This window comes from Drosophila busckii, chromosome X (assembly GCF_011750605.1).
Source record: "Drosophila busckii strain San Diego stock center, stock number 13000-0081.31 chromosome X, ASM1175060v1, whole genome shotgun sequence".
Lineage (NCBI taxonomy): Eukaryota > Metazoa > Arthropoda > Insecta > Diptera > Drosophilidae > Drosophila > Drosophila busckii.
Genome location: NC_046608.1, coordinates 1997320 through 2012903, shown reverse-complemented (window position 1 = coordinate 2012903; position 15584 = coordinate 1997320). Strand labels below are relative to the sequence as shown.

General features: G+C 35.4%; 1 protein-coding gene across 1 annotated transcript in view; it reads left to right on the top strand.

Moving 5' to 3' along the window:
• Positions 1 to 15584, top strand: part of LOC108606195 (neurobeachin) — a 191359-nt gene that overhangs the window by 57140 nt on the left and 118635 nt on the right.

The following is a 15584-nucleotide window of genomic DNA, read 5'->3' as shown; positions in this document are numbered from 1 at the left end:
TTATGCGCATTTGATATGCCAATACACACACACAAACACACACACACGCATATGCATAAATTTGCGCTTGGGCATTAAGTTCTGTGGTTTTTATACCAAAATTATGCAGATTTGCCACGAGGCGAGGCTGCTTGCCCAAATATTCCGATATATATGTATCTGGGCTTATTCAATTGAAATTTATTAAAAATTCTTTATTATATTAATTTGTGTGTGGCCACATTCGTATTTCGTTATTTGCAAGTTTTTATGTTGGGAATTGTAAACTTTTTTTTTTATTTGCTGGCAGCTGTCAATAGTCTGTTTATGTTATTATGCCTCATTTGCTGTTTGTTAATAAATAAAAATGCTTTTGGTTACAGCGTTGAAAAGCATGCAAATTTATTTATTTTAAATTAATTTTGTGTAAATAAAATTAAAATATTTGCCAATTAATTCTTATTGATAATAAGCAAACAGAAGCGCTGCTAACTTGTTGATACACTTGGTTTGTTAAAAAATTGTGCATCTAAATGTGTTTTTTTGCCATTTGCGCTGCAGTTGAGCTGAGCTGCAAATATTTAAAATAAACTTGCTATGCGTTGAACATAGCAGCAACTAGTTACAAGATTTGGTGTCGCTAGGACGAATAGTCACGGAGTTATGGTTGCTCATACAGACAGAGTGACAGTCAGACATGGCAGGATTGATTTAAATTGTGTTGTTGATACTGCGCTGTCACTTTTTGCTGCATGTTACATACAAGTTGTACAACTTTTGCATACCCTTTTTCTAGAAAAAATAACAAAGTGTATAACAAAAGTTACAAACATGTAAAAAACATGTTTAAATCTGTTTGCTCAAAGCTAAAAAAATCTGTATGCAATTTTAGCTTAATAACTAATTTACATTAATCAAATCAGATATGAATTAAGATGCGAAAGTGTTTGATTTTTTTATATAAGCTTAAACTTTATGCCAAATTTAATGCATTAATTTAAGCTGCAGCCACAAGCTTGAAATATAAATAAATTGAGCTTCACTCAGCTTCATCTGTGTATGTGTGCATGCTTACAAAATGTGTCTGTGTGTGTGTTTGCTTAGCCATGGAATTGCATTTGCATTAGAACCAACTTGCTGATGCTGCTGGCCAAAAGTGCTTGACAAGTTAAATTCACAGCACTTGACATTTCACGCAATTCGACGAAGCACTCGAAGTCAATCAAATTTTCAATACGAGAGCTTCTGTTTATTTGCCGCTACTGCAGCATTGGGGCTCTTGATTAAACATTTGTGTATTATGCAATAAATACAAGTGTCGATATACACATGTCTATGTTTGTTTATGTGTGTGTGTGTGTGTGTGTGCGTGTGTTTGCCTGGCTGGCTGACTGACTGACTGCATCCTTTTTAGCCAGTTGCAGTTTTGATGATGATGATGCCCTAATAGAATATTTAATTTTAATTACAAACATTTGATTTCCCACTTCAGTCATCTCGCAGTCGTTGAACGCTGCTAGCTCTTTAAATATTAATGCTATATAAGCCAGACCAGCACCAGCCCCACACCCCCTTAACCCATCCATCTATGTGGCCGCCGACTCTCTCACTGCTTATGTCTCCTCATGTTTCTCTGAATGGCAAGCGAATTGAATGCGTTGTGCATGAAAGCATAAGCAGCCACACCCACCTGCCTCTGCCTCTAGCTCTGCACCTCTCGCACCGCTTCGTTCTCTGCTCTAGACGCTCTCCTGCATGTTTTTGTCAATGCCACCAGCCAAACAACATCGCCTTGACTTCAGCTCTTTTTCTGCTGCTGCTTCTTCATCTTCAGCAAGGGTTGCTCATAAAATTTCAGAGCTGTGTATATTAATATAATAGAGAGCTAAGTAATTATCCATTGAAAAAAAAATACCAAGCGTATAAGTTTCCAAATACTCTGCAGCGCTACGTTTCTCCAATTACGAAATTCTGATTTAATAATTCTTAAAATTTAATTAAAAGTAAATGCATACTAAATCATATGAAAGACTTCAACAAATATAAGAGATGTAGACTTATGATAATTGCAATTGTGTAATTAAAACACATAAAGTGTTTAAAAATGTGTTTAATTTAATATACAAACAATTTTGGTATTCAAAATTTTAAGAAATAAAGAAAGTTTTGCAGTTTGGGTACAACTTTAAAATGTGATCTTAAGCTTGAACAAAAAAGCTTGATAGTATTTGGTATTCAAATATTAGCAATAGTTATTTTTTAATTTCAGTCTTAATTTTAATTTATTTATATTTAAATATATTACATATAGCGTAAAGATTTTTGCATATTGATAATATTTAAGACGAGCACGAAGCTTTTTAAATTTTGAAATGTAAAACATTTGGAGCAATCCTCGCGCTGACTGCAGCGAGTTTCACTTAACAATTTTTAGCTTCTAACTGCTGTTTACCCTTACGCTCTCTCTCTCTCTCTCTTGCTGTGTCGCTCTCACACATTCGCTTTCTCTTTTACACGCTGTCTCGAGCATGCAACTGCCACAATCCACACAGGTGACTGCTGCTTTCTATGCTTATTTGTTGTGCTTGCTGCATTTTATGTAGCATACCTTTGGGATCATAAGCTCGACACAATGCGCAGCACATGTGTGTGTTTATGTGTGTGTGTGTAGACAAAGTAGAAGTTGTTTTCGAAACGAAAGCAATTGAAGTGTCATAGCAATGACCTTTGTTGCAATTATTTAACATATACTAAATTTAGTAGTCTCACTTTACTTAATGTTAAGCATTAAAAAAACAAAAGCAACTTGAAATTTTTTATTAATATATATTTTACTTCTTTGTACTTACAGGTAAGTTTACTGCTAACTCAAAATCAATTCAATTATATATTTTGGTAAGTAGCCATTGGCTTATTATCAATCTCTCGCCTGCTTTATCTACTGCCTGCCGCATTTCATTTGTCAATATGCAGGCACGTACTCAATCTTCTAACATGTCAAGCTTGCTGCCAATGTTTGTACCAAAAAAAAAAAAAAAAAAACGAACAACAAATTTGAAGCAACAACATAACATAGATGGGAAAAAAATTACTGTTTGTTGTGTAGCATGCATGGAGCACTGCCGTCTGGGGTTGAGCATAATATTGACGCTGGTCTGCTCATACATCAGGCTTGTCTAGCTTGGCTGATATATACATAGCGCCACTATATATACTACAGCTCTCTGCTATATGTTTGTGTCTGCACAACAAGCTCAGCTTTCAATTTAGCTGGACACTTTGCTGTCAGCTGCCAGTAGGATAAAGTACATATCTGTTACCAATCGATAAGAGCAAAAACAAAAAAAAAAAGTATCGAATTTACATAAAGTCCATAATAAGCAACAAGGTGTAGCACAGGCGTGAAATGAATAAACTGAGAGATTTCAAAGCAATTTATAACGAGCAGAAACAATTGAGATTCATTAGGTGCCAGCAATTTTATTTTTAATGATGAACAGCGAGCTATTGAGCTGGTAATTTAATCAGTTAAGCGCTGCGCTTATGAAATGAGTGCCAAGTCAGCTTGATATTATTTTTATTTGAAGCTTTGATATTATTTAATTGTGTGCAGGCGCATTCAGTTTGCTAAATTTGCTTCATTAAGTTAAGAAACGTAAGCAACAGTATTTTTGCAATATGAATAAATAAATTATAAATTTCTGTTAGAAGTAGTATCAAGTTAATCGAAGCTCTAATTATTTTGTACATAGAGCTGTTGTTAAATTAAACACAGATAAACTGCAAATACTTTTCGGTATTTAGAACAGTTCTGAATCAATAGCTCAAGTTTAATACTAATTAAATATTTAAAGAGCATTGCAGCACTCGAACTAATATTGTGCACTATTTGTTTACCAAATCACAGTTTAGTAATTAAAGCAAATTGAGAACTTGACACAATTTCAAATGCAATCAAACGTTTATTGCTCTGGCTTATTGCTGGGCTTAAATTCAATATGCAAGCAAATGCAAACAGTAACTAACTTGAAGCTTTAGCAGACAGAAAATTGTGCAAAGTAATTTTTTAAACTATGAAAATAATCAAGTTTAAAAACAAATATGTGGAAGCTCTAAAGTAAAATTGCATTTAAAAATAGCTAAAGCAAACATAACGCACACGCACACACACACACACATGTTTAGTGTATATGTATTATATAGATGGAGAGTCAGCTATGGAGTGTTGTGTCTGCTTTTAGCATGGCCATAACGAAATTACCAAGTACCTCTGACTAAACAAGTTGCCAATACATAATAATGCACACACAGAGCAATAGAAACAGAAACAGACGCAGCTATAGCTACATAGAGAGTGGGAAGTCAGAGCGTTGCCAGAGTGTTGAGCAGCCAAATAAGCTAAATACTGATTAAAAATAAGCTAGCCACTACTTATACTCCAGTTAAGCGTATAGTAAAATATTAGTTTGATATATTGCAAGCTTGACTCATTTGACAAATAAATTTACAAACATATCTAGCAGCTTTTATATTCTTGTGCTTTTTTAAATATTTTATTGAAAGTACGTCTTGCTTAATTTAAATTAACATAAAATTAGTTAGTACGTATTTTTTTAATATTTTGCAAGCTTAGAAAATAAATTCACAATCATATGAAGAAAGTTTACGTAAAAATCGAACATAACTATTTCATTTGAATTAATGAATACATTTATTATTTGAATATGCTTTAGATTTTTATGCTATAAGTTATTTCATTTTCAAATCTAGCTAGTTGTTGCAATCTGGCAACACTGTTAGCCAGGACTCACGTCTATATGCATCGATAAATACAAATAAATAGACACGTAGTAGCTCAGTTGAGAGGCACTCCACTTGGGTTGTAGGATTTTTTTTATTTTGCTTATTTTGAAAAGCAACAAGACAAAAGACACGTCAGTCATACAGTTAACCAGTTAGTCATTCACTTCTCTCTAAGCACACACAGGGTCAATTTGACTGCTGGGGTCCATTGCTATATCGAATCATATGGAGCCCCTCCCCCCTCTGTTCTTTTATCAACTCCCCCATGGCACTCTGTTCGTTGCAATAGTCTATGGCTGCCTCAACTCATTTGCTCTTTGTCTGCTGCTCTCACCCTCTCTTCAGCCTTTCACGGCTGAATGGCTCGCATAATGTAAATACACAATAAATATTACGTGCACTGCAATTTCAGCAGCAGCTCTGGCTCTGGCTCTGGCTCTGGCTCTGTACTCAACTCAAATGCAGCTAAATTTGCAGCTTTAAGCACACAGCTTACTTAACTTAAAGCACTGAATTGCACTTATTGTTAACTGTAGGCAACTTCCTTGAATTCAATTGTATCAATGTTTTATTAAATTTTCTAAACGTTCGTGACAGTCATGTGGTAAAATTTCCCGTACTTGGCCTAGATAATTGCCTAATGGATGTCACCTTCAGAGCCTTGTGAATAATTAATTTGTCACGTTAGTGTGGGCTAGCGAATATAATAAGTAGCAGAAAGCAACTAAATTATCGATATTTTCAATGACAAAGCATTTAGAATTTCTAGGTTTGCCAAGTGTGCGAGCAAACTGAGCTCAAGTTTAGTTTTTAGTTGTGTTAATAATAATTAAAATAATTTGGAAAAAAAGAAGAAATATTAATAGTAGTATCGTTAAGTTAGCTAAGAAAAGTACAAAATATTGGCCATTTTGTTAAAATAGTTTAAAATATCGATAGTATCGATAGTTCAAGCTAAGTTCTTAGTTGTGCTAATAATAATTAAAACAATTTTGCTTAAAGAATTTTTTGTGATTTCTTAAAAGAATAAATATTGATAGTATCGATAAGTTAGCTAAGAAAAGTACAAAATATTGATAATTTTGTTAAAATAGTTTAAAATATCGATAGTATCGATAGTTCAAGTTAAGTTTTTAGTTGAGGTAATTCAAATATTTATGCTTAAAGAATTTTTTGTTAAGAGAAGTACGAAATATCGAACCATAATATAAAATATCGATGGTATATCGATACATTACATAATAACTTTAACAAAATTTTGTTCGAGTCTTGGCATATGCTATAATTTAATAGTTGAGTGAAACTTAATAGCTAATAGCTCAGCTCACTTTCCACCCTAGTGCATTTTTCCGAAGGCAATTAATTAATAAATTTAGCTGCGGTGTATTGAAATCGATACGGCTTTGTTGCTTGATTATCTTCATACTTGGCTAATTTGTTTAGCTCGCGTTCAATTTAGCTTAGTGTTGCAATTTAGGTTTGCCCTTGTGCCTGAATTGAGTTAGTTGAACACACATGAGTGTGTGTGTGTGTCGACCAACTGACTAACTGGCTACTACTTGCTTTTGCTTTTGCTGTCTTGGCTGCGGCACAACCTTGAGTCAGCCGCTCGGCTCATCCAAATACACCCAAAGCAAAACACACACACACACACATGCAAAAACATTGAGAGCGAGCCTGTATGTAAATTTTTGTTGTTGGGGGCTGCTTCATGCGCTTGGGCGCGCCTTTGGGTAGTTGTTGATTTTTGTTTTTGTTTTTGCGCTGCGTGACTTTTTTTCTATTCTTACTGCTTGCTCTTGTTATTCTTTATGAGTGTGTGTGTGTGTGTGTGTTTGTTTGTGTGTGTGCATAGCATTATTATTATAATAAAATCAACACTAACAACAATAACAACAACAGTTCCAAGCTCTCTGTAAAGTGAACTTGGCTTCCATGTCGCGACCATGTGTCTTATGTTTTTCTTTTGATACAGGCTCACTCGCTTGACTGTGTGTGCTGCGGTTGCTTTTATTATATATTTTTTTTATTAATTTAGTTAAAGCTGCGCCGCAGTCCACCAAACCCAAACAAACAGGATGAATGAACAGCGAACAGCAGAGCGAGCCGAGCCGAGAGGCAGCTCATTAAAGTGCCTCGGCAAGCAGTACAACGTGTAATTTCAATAACTTATGCCAGAACGTACAGAAGATGCCTCTGCGCTCTGACCTCACTTCCGCTTTTGCTCTTTCACACAGTCGTACGTGCGTGTTGCTCTTGTGGTCGAGGGTCGTTTGATTGGTTGCTGATTTGCTTAAGCATAAAGTGCAAAGTTCGAAAACAATCTTATGGCTTGTCATGCAGAAGAAGCAGCAGCGTTTGTTATGGCAAACAATTCTAATTTAGCTTATATATTATCCATAATACTCATGCGATATATTTATGCAACTTTAATTTGAAAGCTTATGAAATTAAATGATATTCGGAACTGAAACAATGGCATAGCTTTGTTTTGAATACATTATTGTTAACCTTCATTTGATATATTTCTATATATTATATATATTACATATATTATACATATTATATATTGTATTAGCATTTAGGCTAGTTGCTGTTACAATGGGTAGCTATTAGTTTCGATACTATCGATAATTCGATATATATGCTGTAAAGGCTTAAATTTTAACACATTATTGATAATATTCATTTGATATATTTTTATATATATTATATTTTAAATTAGCATTTAGCATTAGTTGCTGTTACAATGGTTAGCTGTTAGTTTCGATACTATCGATAATTCGATATATATGTTGTAAAGGTTTAAATTTTAAATCTACATATTGCACTATTTTGATGAAATTCGACATATGACATTTTGATTTTAGTTAAGCTCACAACTTATCGATTATGCTCATGCGTTACATATGTGCATAAACTTGTTTGGCGACCCTCGCTTGCATACGCATACGTTTGCTTGTATGTTTGCTCCAATTTCCAAGGCATTATGCTTATGAGAATTTATGCTATGCTATGCATGGAACTGCTGCAGGCATGCGGCTGCTGCTGCTGCTGCTGCCTGCTGCCTGCTGTGCGACAGACCACGCCCCCCAACCGGCCCCCAATGACCCCAGCATTGCGCTTCGTTTAGCTTCACTTGCTCCGCAATTAGTTGAGCATGATAAAAATGTTGCCCACAGTACGTTTCGTTTGCTTGAATAACGGGCAACAGTTTTGCCAGCTCATTTGGCGCGATTTACCAACCTATGGACAAAGACACACACACGCACGCACACTAATAAAGTTGTGTGTGTGTGCTGTGTAAAAAATAAGTGGAGTATTGTATTAAAAGCTGCACTTAATTAATTAACCGATTTATTGTAGCTCAGACATGTTGCTTGTTGCTTCACACACACACACACATACACAGCTATACGTGTGTGCATATGCTGATTGCAACTGATTTTAATTGCTTGTTGCAGTTGCTGTTGAGAAGAAAGTCAGTGCCAGTTGCCATCGAGAAATATGTCAAGTTCTTTTTGAAAGTAAATTTTAATACGCAATTTTCTCATTTTGCTGTCGATTGCAGTTGTCGTCGTCGTCGTCGTCGTCGTCATGGCACATCAAAGTTTTAAACATGCTAATTTCAGCTCTAGTGCATTCGAGCACATTAATCAACTTGCTTGCAAATTCAAAAGTTATTGCCGCAACTAATTTGATAGAGAAAATCTCAGCAGAGAGCTCAGGCCGAGCTCGAGAGCCCAACATTTTGTAGTATTTTGTAGCTATTACAAGTGCTCGACACAATTTTTGTTTTCTACTTTGTGTTTTGCTTTTTTTGTTTTGTTTTGTTTTGGGGTCGTATTGAAAATTTATGCAAAGCACAGCAAAAAATATAAAGACAAAGCCGTGAGTAAGTGCGACTGAGCTGTGTCTGTGTGTGTTGGTGTGTGTGTGTGTGTGTGTGCGTGTTTGAGGGTGTTTTGGCATTCCTGTGTGCTATACAGCAACAATAGAAAATAGCAACAACAACAACAATCGAGCTGAGGCGGTTGCTCTGGGTGTTTGCTGGCTTGGAAATTGTTTGAAATCTCGCATAAATTGCTCGGCGCATAAAAGTATGCAATAAAAATCACAACAAACCAAGCTGCCTGCCTGCCTGCCAAGTCTGCTGACAAGCACAGCAAGCATTGATTGCCAAGTGGGTTGGGCTGGGCTGGGGGGTTGGACTGAGCATATATATGTCCATGTCCTGTGTGAGTTAGCCCACCTGTTTACTTGGCCTTGACGCGTTGTCTGCCGCCGTCTGCGCCTGCCGATAACGTTTGCCAAAAGCAGCAGCAAGAAAATGAAAATATTACAGCGAGCACATGGCCACGTGCCACACACACAGCCAGAGCTTAAAAAACTATGCAACATGCCAGCGCACACACACACACACTAAAGTTAACATGGGCGCGCGTTCTCGTTGCCATTATAATTATTTTTTTCGCTTTTTTTTTATTTGGCGCCATGCTTCAGCGAAGCTGCAAAGCTTTTAATTAAAGCATTTGCATTTTATATCTGATTCACAAACCACACACACCAACTACTGTTGGGGGCTTGCCTGGCTGGCAGCTAATCAAAATGTCGCACAAAGTTCATTAACAACATTTTCCAGTCAATTGTCTTGTCAGCGAGAGAGGTGCGCAGCATATTTCTGAGCCCCAGCCAAACTGTTTGCAGCTTTGCATAGAGCGTACCAATCTCCCCCACCCCCACTCCCCACCCCCTGCCAGCGCACAATTCTGTTTCAATAAATGTTACGCTACCCTGTAAATTTGTTTGTTCGCTACGTCGAAAATCTTTTCCGGCTTCCACCAAAAAAAAAAACCAAAAAGAACAGCAAACAGTTTAATGCGCATTGAGCGCAGCATTGGCGCAGCTTCTAGTCTACTTTAAGCAGTTTGCAGCACCCAACATTCTTGCACGTTCTTTTCACACCCACACATACACATACTTGCGGCCATAAGGACTCTGTACATCAAAATGCACAAAAGGGTCTTTTAAATTGCAGCTGAATGGCATTGGAGACGTGTTAGAATCCATTGATGTTATTTATGCTTGATTAGCAGTTGATTGTGTCAATTGCTGTCTGTATGAGCAGCAATAATTCAGTTACGCAAAGTGTTAGAAGCTAACAAATTTAACATGCAGTTACTGCTATTTTGGGAGCATATTAAGCATAAATTGAAAATTTAAATTTGCACAACACTGCGCACGAAATCACTAGAAACTTATAAAATGAAGCTTAAATTTTATGACAATTTATTACAAAAGCGTTTTACAGCGTCTCATACTGTCGTTTGTGCACGCATTTTTCTACTTTTTTTTTTACTTTGCATAGCTTTGCTGCTTCATTTTCACTTTGCTGCTTTTGTTTTTTAATTGATTTTGGCTGTAAGTTTGCTAATTTTATGATTTGCATTGTGTGTAGCTGTATGTGCGCAATTAAGTAAATGCACACGCACACACACACATGCACAAGCACAATGTGTGCATTGTATTTGTGTAATGTATTGTGAGCTTGACTGCTGTGGGGCGAAACTTTTGCGATAAAGCACTAGCCCAAGTAGTCACAGTCGATGATAAAGCGCATATATATATATATATATATATATAGATTGATATAACTATATGCGTATATATAAAGTGCTTGATAAGCGTGACAAGTCGTTTATGCATAATCGATATTATGCAAAAACGCGCGTTCTCTGGCATTAATAAAAATAAATGGCTAATGGTCGAGCGATTTGCTCTAAGCTTGCGTTTAATTTATGCTAAAAAGTTGCGCACAAAAACTTTTGCAAATAACTGTGCAGCAGCAGCAGCAGCAAATACTTTCAACAATTACTTAGCTAATTGCTGCTGCGTGCAATAACTGTAAATGTTAAAGTGTTAGTTAGCCCTGGCTGGGCTGACTGGGAGCTAATCGCTTGAATCTGTTTCGTTGCTGTGTGTTGACCAATTAAATTATTTGTAGCTGTGTGTGTGTGTGTGTGTGATTTTTTTCAAATAGTGCTTTGCTCATTTGGCTGTGTGTGTGTTCGTTTGTGTATTTGGTCTGTCTGGCAATTTAAGCTGTGCGCTCAAAAGTAGGCAATGCAAATCCAACTGCAAATTGTCTATCCATGTCTGCCTGCTTTGCTTTTGCCTATGCGTGTGATACATCTGCATATTTAACTTGAGCAAAGACAACTTCATGCTGTTGTTGTTGTTGTTGTTGTTACTTTCGGTGTCAGCAGCGCTACTGTTGACTGATTGACTAAGTTGAGAGCTATGACGCAGCAGAGACGCTAACTGCTGACTGTTTGTTTGTTTTAGGCCAATTGTATTCTAACACACACACACACACACACACACATGTACGCACAGTGAGGCAACTTCTGGCTTAATTGCTACTGTCTGTCCTGCCTTCAATGTCGTCGCATGCGTTTATGCATTTATGATATGCAAATATTATGCTTGCATCATTTTAGACATAAACACACATATAAACAATTCAAAACTGCAAACGTTCCATTGTATTTATTGCATGTTTTTGTTTAATTGTTAAACCAAAAGCCTCAAATACAAACCTCGTTGACCCAAAGTCTTTGCTAATACAAAAACTTATTGTTGCAAACATTGAGACAAGTTCAACAATAATTGAGCGACTTTAATACACAATTGTGTTTATTAATGCCATAAAAAATACATAAGTATTTTGTTTAAATATTAAATTGCACAAAGCTTAACAATTTTTATATAAAATGCTTGTGTAACTTATTAAAATTAAAATTATTTGCTACAATTACATAAATCGAATTTAATATAAATAAAACGTGTATTTTAAAATTATAAGCAGATATTTAAAAATTATGTTTTTTAATGTTAACTTAGGCAGTTGATTTTTACAGATTTAAAACAACAATAGCTAATAGTAAATAATAATTATAAATTTTAAATACAATTATGCATAAGTATTAAAAAATTAACGAAGCTAAGAATTGTTAGAGAAAAACGAAGTGATTCAGTTTAATGTTTAATAAAGAGTGTGGTATATATATATATATTTCATACAATGCTTGCTTTATCGTTGAATATATGATGCTAACAAATTGAACAAAAATCTAATACATTTTTATAGCTGTGATTATATTTGTATAATATTATAATTTTCTTTTGCTAACGGCTGTGCCCATTAAATCAATAAATAAAATAGTCGCTCTATGTTTAGTTTAGTTGCAGCGGCTATTATTAGCAGTTGTCGATTGCTTTGCCACTTAGCACGTACATTTTTCAGTTGCTCTTGTCTGCAGCTGTTTGCGGCACATTTTTCTTACATTTGTAGCCTGTAATTTGCACAAGGCATAACAATAGCAATTTATGCGACACATTTGCTTAATTTATATTTATAACTTTACCCAGCAGACACAGTCAACTTTGCCACACAACACGCGCTTATGTTTGCATGTGTGTGTGCGTGTGTGTGCATGTGTGTTTGCGTGTTGGCATTTGCATAATCGAGCGCAGGCAAGTGGCAAATCTTGAATTGCCAGCTGCCTAGATCTTAATTTAAAATTAAATATATTTTTCGCTTTGTATGTTAACTGCCTTAATTACTCATGTACAATTTTTTTGTTGTTTCTTATTGACTGTTTGTCATTAATGCAATTAAGGAAAGTGTTGCGCGTTTCGCTGTTTACCACTCATTACAGTTACTCATTTTCATTGGAATTATTGATTATATGGCAGTGTTACTTTCATTATTAAAGTTTTGTTTGCCAGCTAGAATTGTTGATATTTGTTAAATGGCTGCTAATTGTAAAACTTTTGAACTACAAGTGCTTGCTATATTTATTTTAATTTAAATTTTGTATAGCAATGAATCTTAAGTTTTACTTTGCAACATAAATAATTAATAGCTAAACTTATATAATAAAAAAAATTATAATATGGCGCTCAAATTCAATTCGTTTTATTACCTTTTTTTAATAATCACTATGAGAAAATGTTTGCAGTTCTTTTTGCTTATATAAAATTATTGAATTTGATTAAGAAAAAAATGTGAGCATTGATTGAAAATAATAATTAGCTTATATTGATTTCTTAGCACTGAATGCACTGAACAGCTAATTTAATAATATTAACATACTAATTGCTAATATTGATTTAGCTAAATAAGCAAATTGGCCATATACATATATAATTAAAAATTGAGTAAAGTAGCTGCACTAAGTTGAGCTGCATAATTTTTTACAAACCCACAACAAGCTTAAAGCTTAAAAGAGTGAAGAAAATTCCAGCGTATAATCTAAATCGCATTAATCATGCTAAATGCTGCTGTTAACCAATTGAAAAACTGAAAGCTTAAGTTGCCAACAGGCAGTTGGCAACTGGGGGGCGGGCCCAAAGGGTTTGTGCCACTTGAGACGGCAACTTCAAATGCAATTGGCATTCATTGTTGTTGTTGTTGTTGTTGCTGCCGCCATTTTGAGCAATTTTTAATTTGCCCTTTCGTATGCAGTTCGCTTTTTTTTTTTTATTTTTTTGCTCGCTTCACTTGGCATTTTTACAGTCTCATTAGTTGTTGTTGAGCTGTAAACTCTAATGATGCTGAAGATGATGAAAGTTTGCAGCAGTCGACAATAAAAACAATAAAATACGTATGTATGTGTAGCATGCTATATATAAAAATGTAATTACAACTGCAGTACAACAAATTGCAGCTGCTCCTCAGACTCAGAAGCCACAACTTTTCACAATTTCAATTTCAACTTCAGTTGCAGCACAAAAACCGAGGGTTAAAAAAATTGTAAATAAATAAAATAAAATCAAATTTTTTTTGCCAGTTTTTTGTTTTATGTATTTTTTTGTTTTCATGCTGAGAGAAGGAACCACAAAGCGCAGTCATTGCCACTTGCCTCATCCTTTTGGGCGTTGTCGCCGCTTAACGTTTTTCATTTGCAGTATGAGATATATTTTTATATATACTATATATATTTTTTGGCTTACTGCGCACACTTCAAATTTGCATTTTTGGCCACAGCCACAGCAACCAAAATGCTGCCCAGCGCACAAAAAAAAAAATAACTAAAAAAACTAAAAGCCGCCACAACAAAGCGTAACAAGCAAACAAAACAAATACAAGCGCAAAAGCATAGCCAATGTGGATATTTCAGCCTTTTATGTGCGCTTACGGCCAGGTTAACAATCTGCAAATTGTTAAGCTTAGCTTGAACTTTTGCGCTCGGGCATACGCGGCGCATGATTAATTTGAGAAATCTGCTGGCATAATGCGTGCGGCAACGGCGGCGGCGGCGGCATGAAAAGCCAAATGTACTTGTTATTTGTAAAGATTTGGCAGCAGGATTTGCGCTCAAGCTCCTCTCAAGCTTTTGTTGCTGCCATTGCCGTTGCCTTGAATTATTTTATTCTTGGAAAATTCGCTCAAGCTTAAGCTGCTACTATGCATAGTTGTTAACACTTGAGCCTGCGCTAAGTGAGCAATTATAAAATTTTTTATTTTGGCTTGCTAATTTTGAAGTAGAAAGTTTTCTAAGCTTTTCATTTTAAATTTCTTGTATAAAATGTATAATATACGCTGCTATATACTTTATATATCTTAGCTTATGCGCTTGTGACTTTAGTTAACAAACTATTTAAGCACTAACATTTTTTTAAAAAAAGAATGTATGAGCAGCAAGAACTTGGAGACTTTTAGTGCTAGAGACAGCAAATTTGCGCTATAGGCAGCTGTATGCTCAATGCAGAACATGCTCAGTTTTAAAGTTAAAATTTCCACTCCCCTAGAAGCGCAAATTGAAAAAAACGCACATTTTTATAATAGATTTGTTTAATAAATTCGCATAAATAAATTTGGCTGACCCTACACTCAAACTGATGTGAAAGTGTATCAAAAAGTTGAGTGTCTGCAACTTTAATAAAACTCTCTACTTAACTCTCTGTCAAACTACCGCAAATTGAAAAATACCCAAATTTTATAATAGATTTGTTTAATAAATTCGTATAAATAAATTCGACTGACCTTGCACTCAAGCTGATGTGAAAGTGTATCAAAAAGTTGAGTGTCTTTAATAAAAAAAAGATAAATTTAACTCTACTCGATTATACTTGTAGTTGTTCTTTTTATTATCGATTTAACAAATTTGATTTATCGTAAATAAGTTCGCTTTGCTTTAAGTGCGGCGCTATTCAAATGGCCGTGACTGTTTGCCAATATTAATTTGTGGCTTAATAGAAGGCACGACGACGCTGCGTGAGCTGCAATATTACTAAATATTTCTACACATATCTATATAGGCTATATATTAGTATAGACTCCCGCGGCGACGTAGGGGGCATACCTGGTTCGAATATTGCGGTCGCCGGGTATTGCCAATTGGCCAACTAATTTGGCAGCTATGTAAATACGACAACCGCAGGACTCGCTTCCGACTACAATTTCGATATCAATTTCAAATACTGCTGGCTGGTCACACACACACACACACACACACAGAGTGAGATTGCACATAAATATTTGATGTTGACCAAGTCACAAGCTTCCATCCCTCCCGCCCCCTGTCTCTCAACTCGACGCTCAGTCTGCTACGTCTTTGTCCATTTTCGCAACTTAATTTGATTGCTTTTCATGCTCGTTGTATATTTTCCAATTTTTTTTTTTGTTGCTTTGGTATTTTTGCTGTTTTTCCGTTAATTATAATCTGGCTGCTTATCGTTTATTTTTTGGTTAACCAATTAGGCGATAACGCTTGAGTTTGCTTTGGCTTTATGCA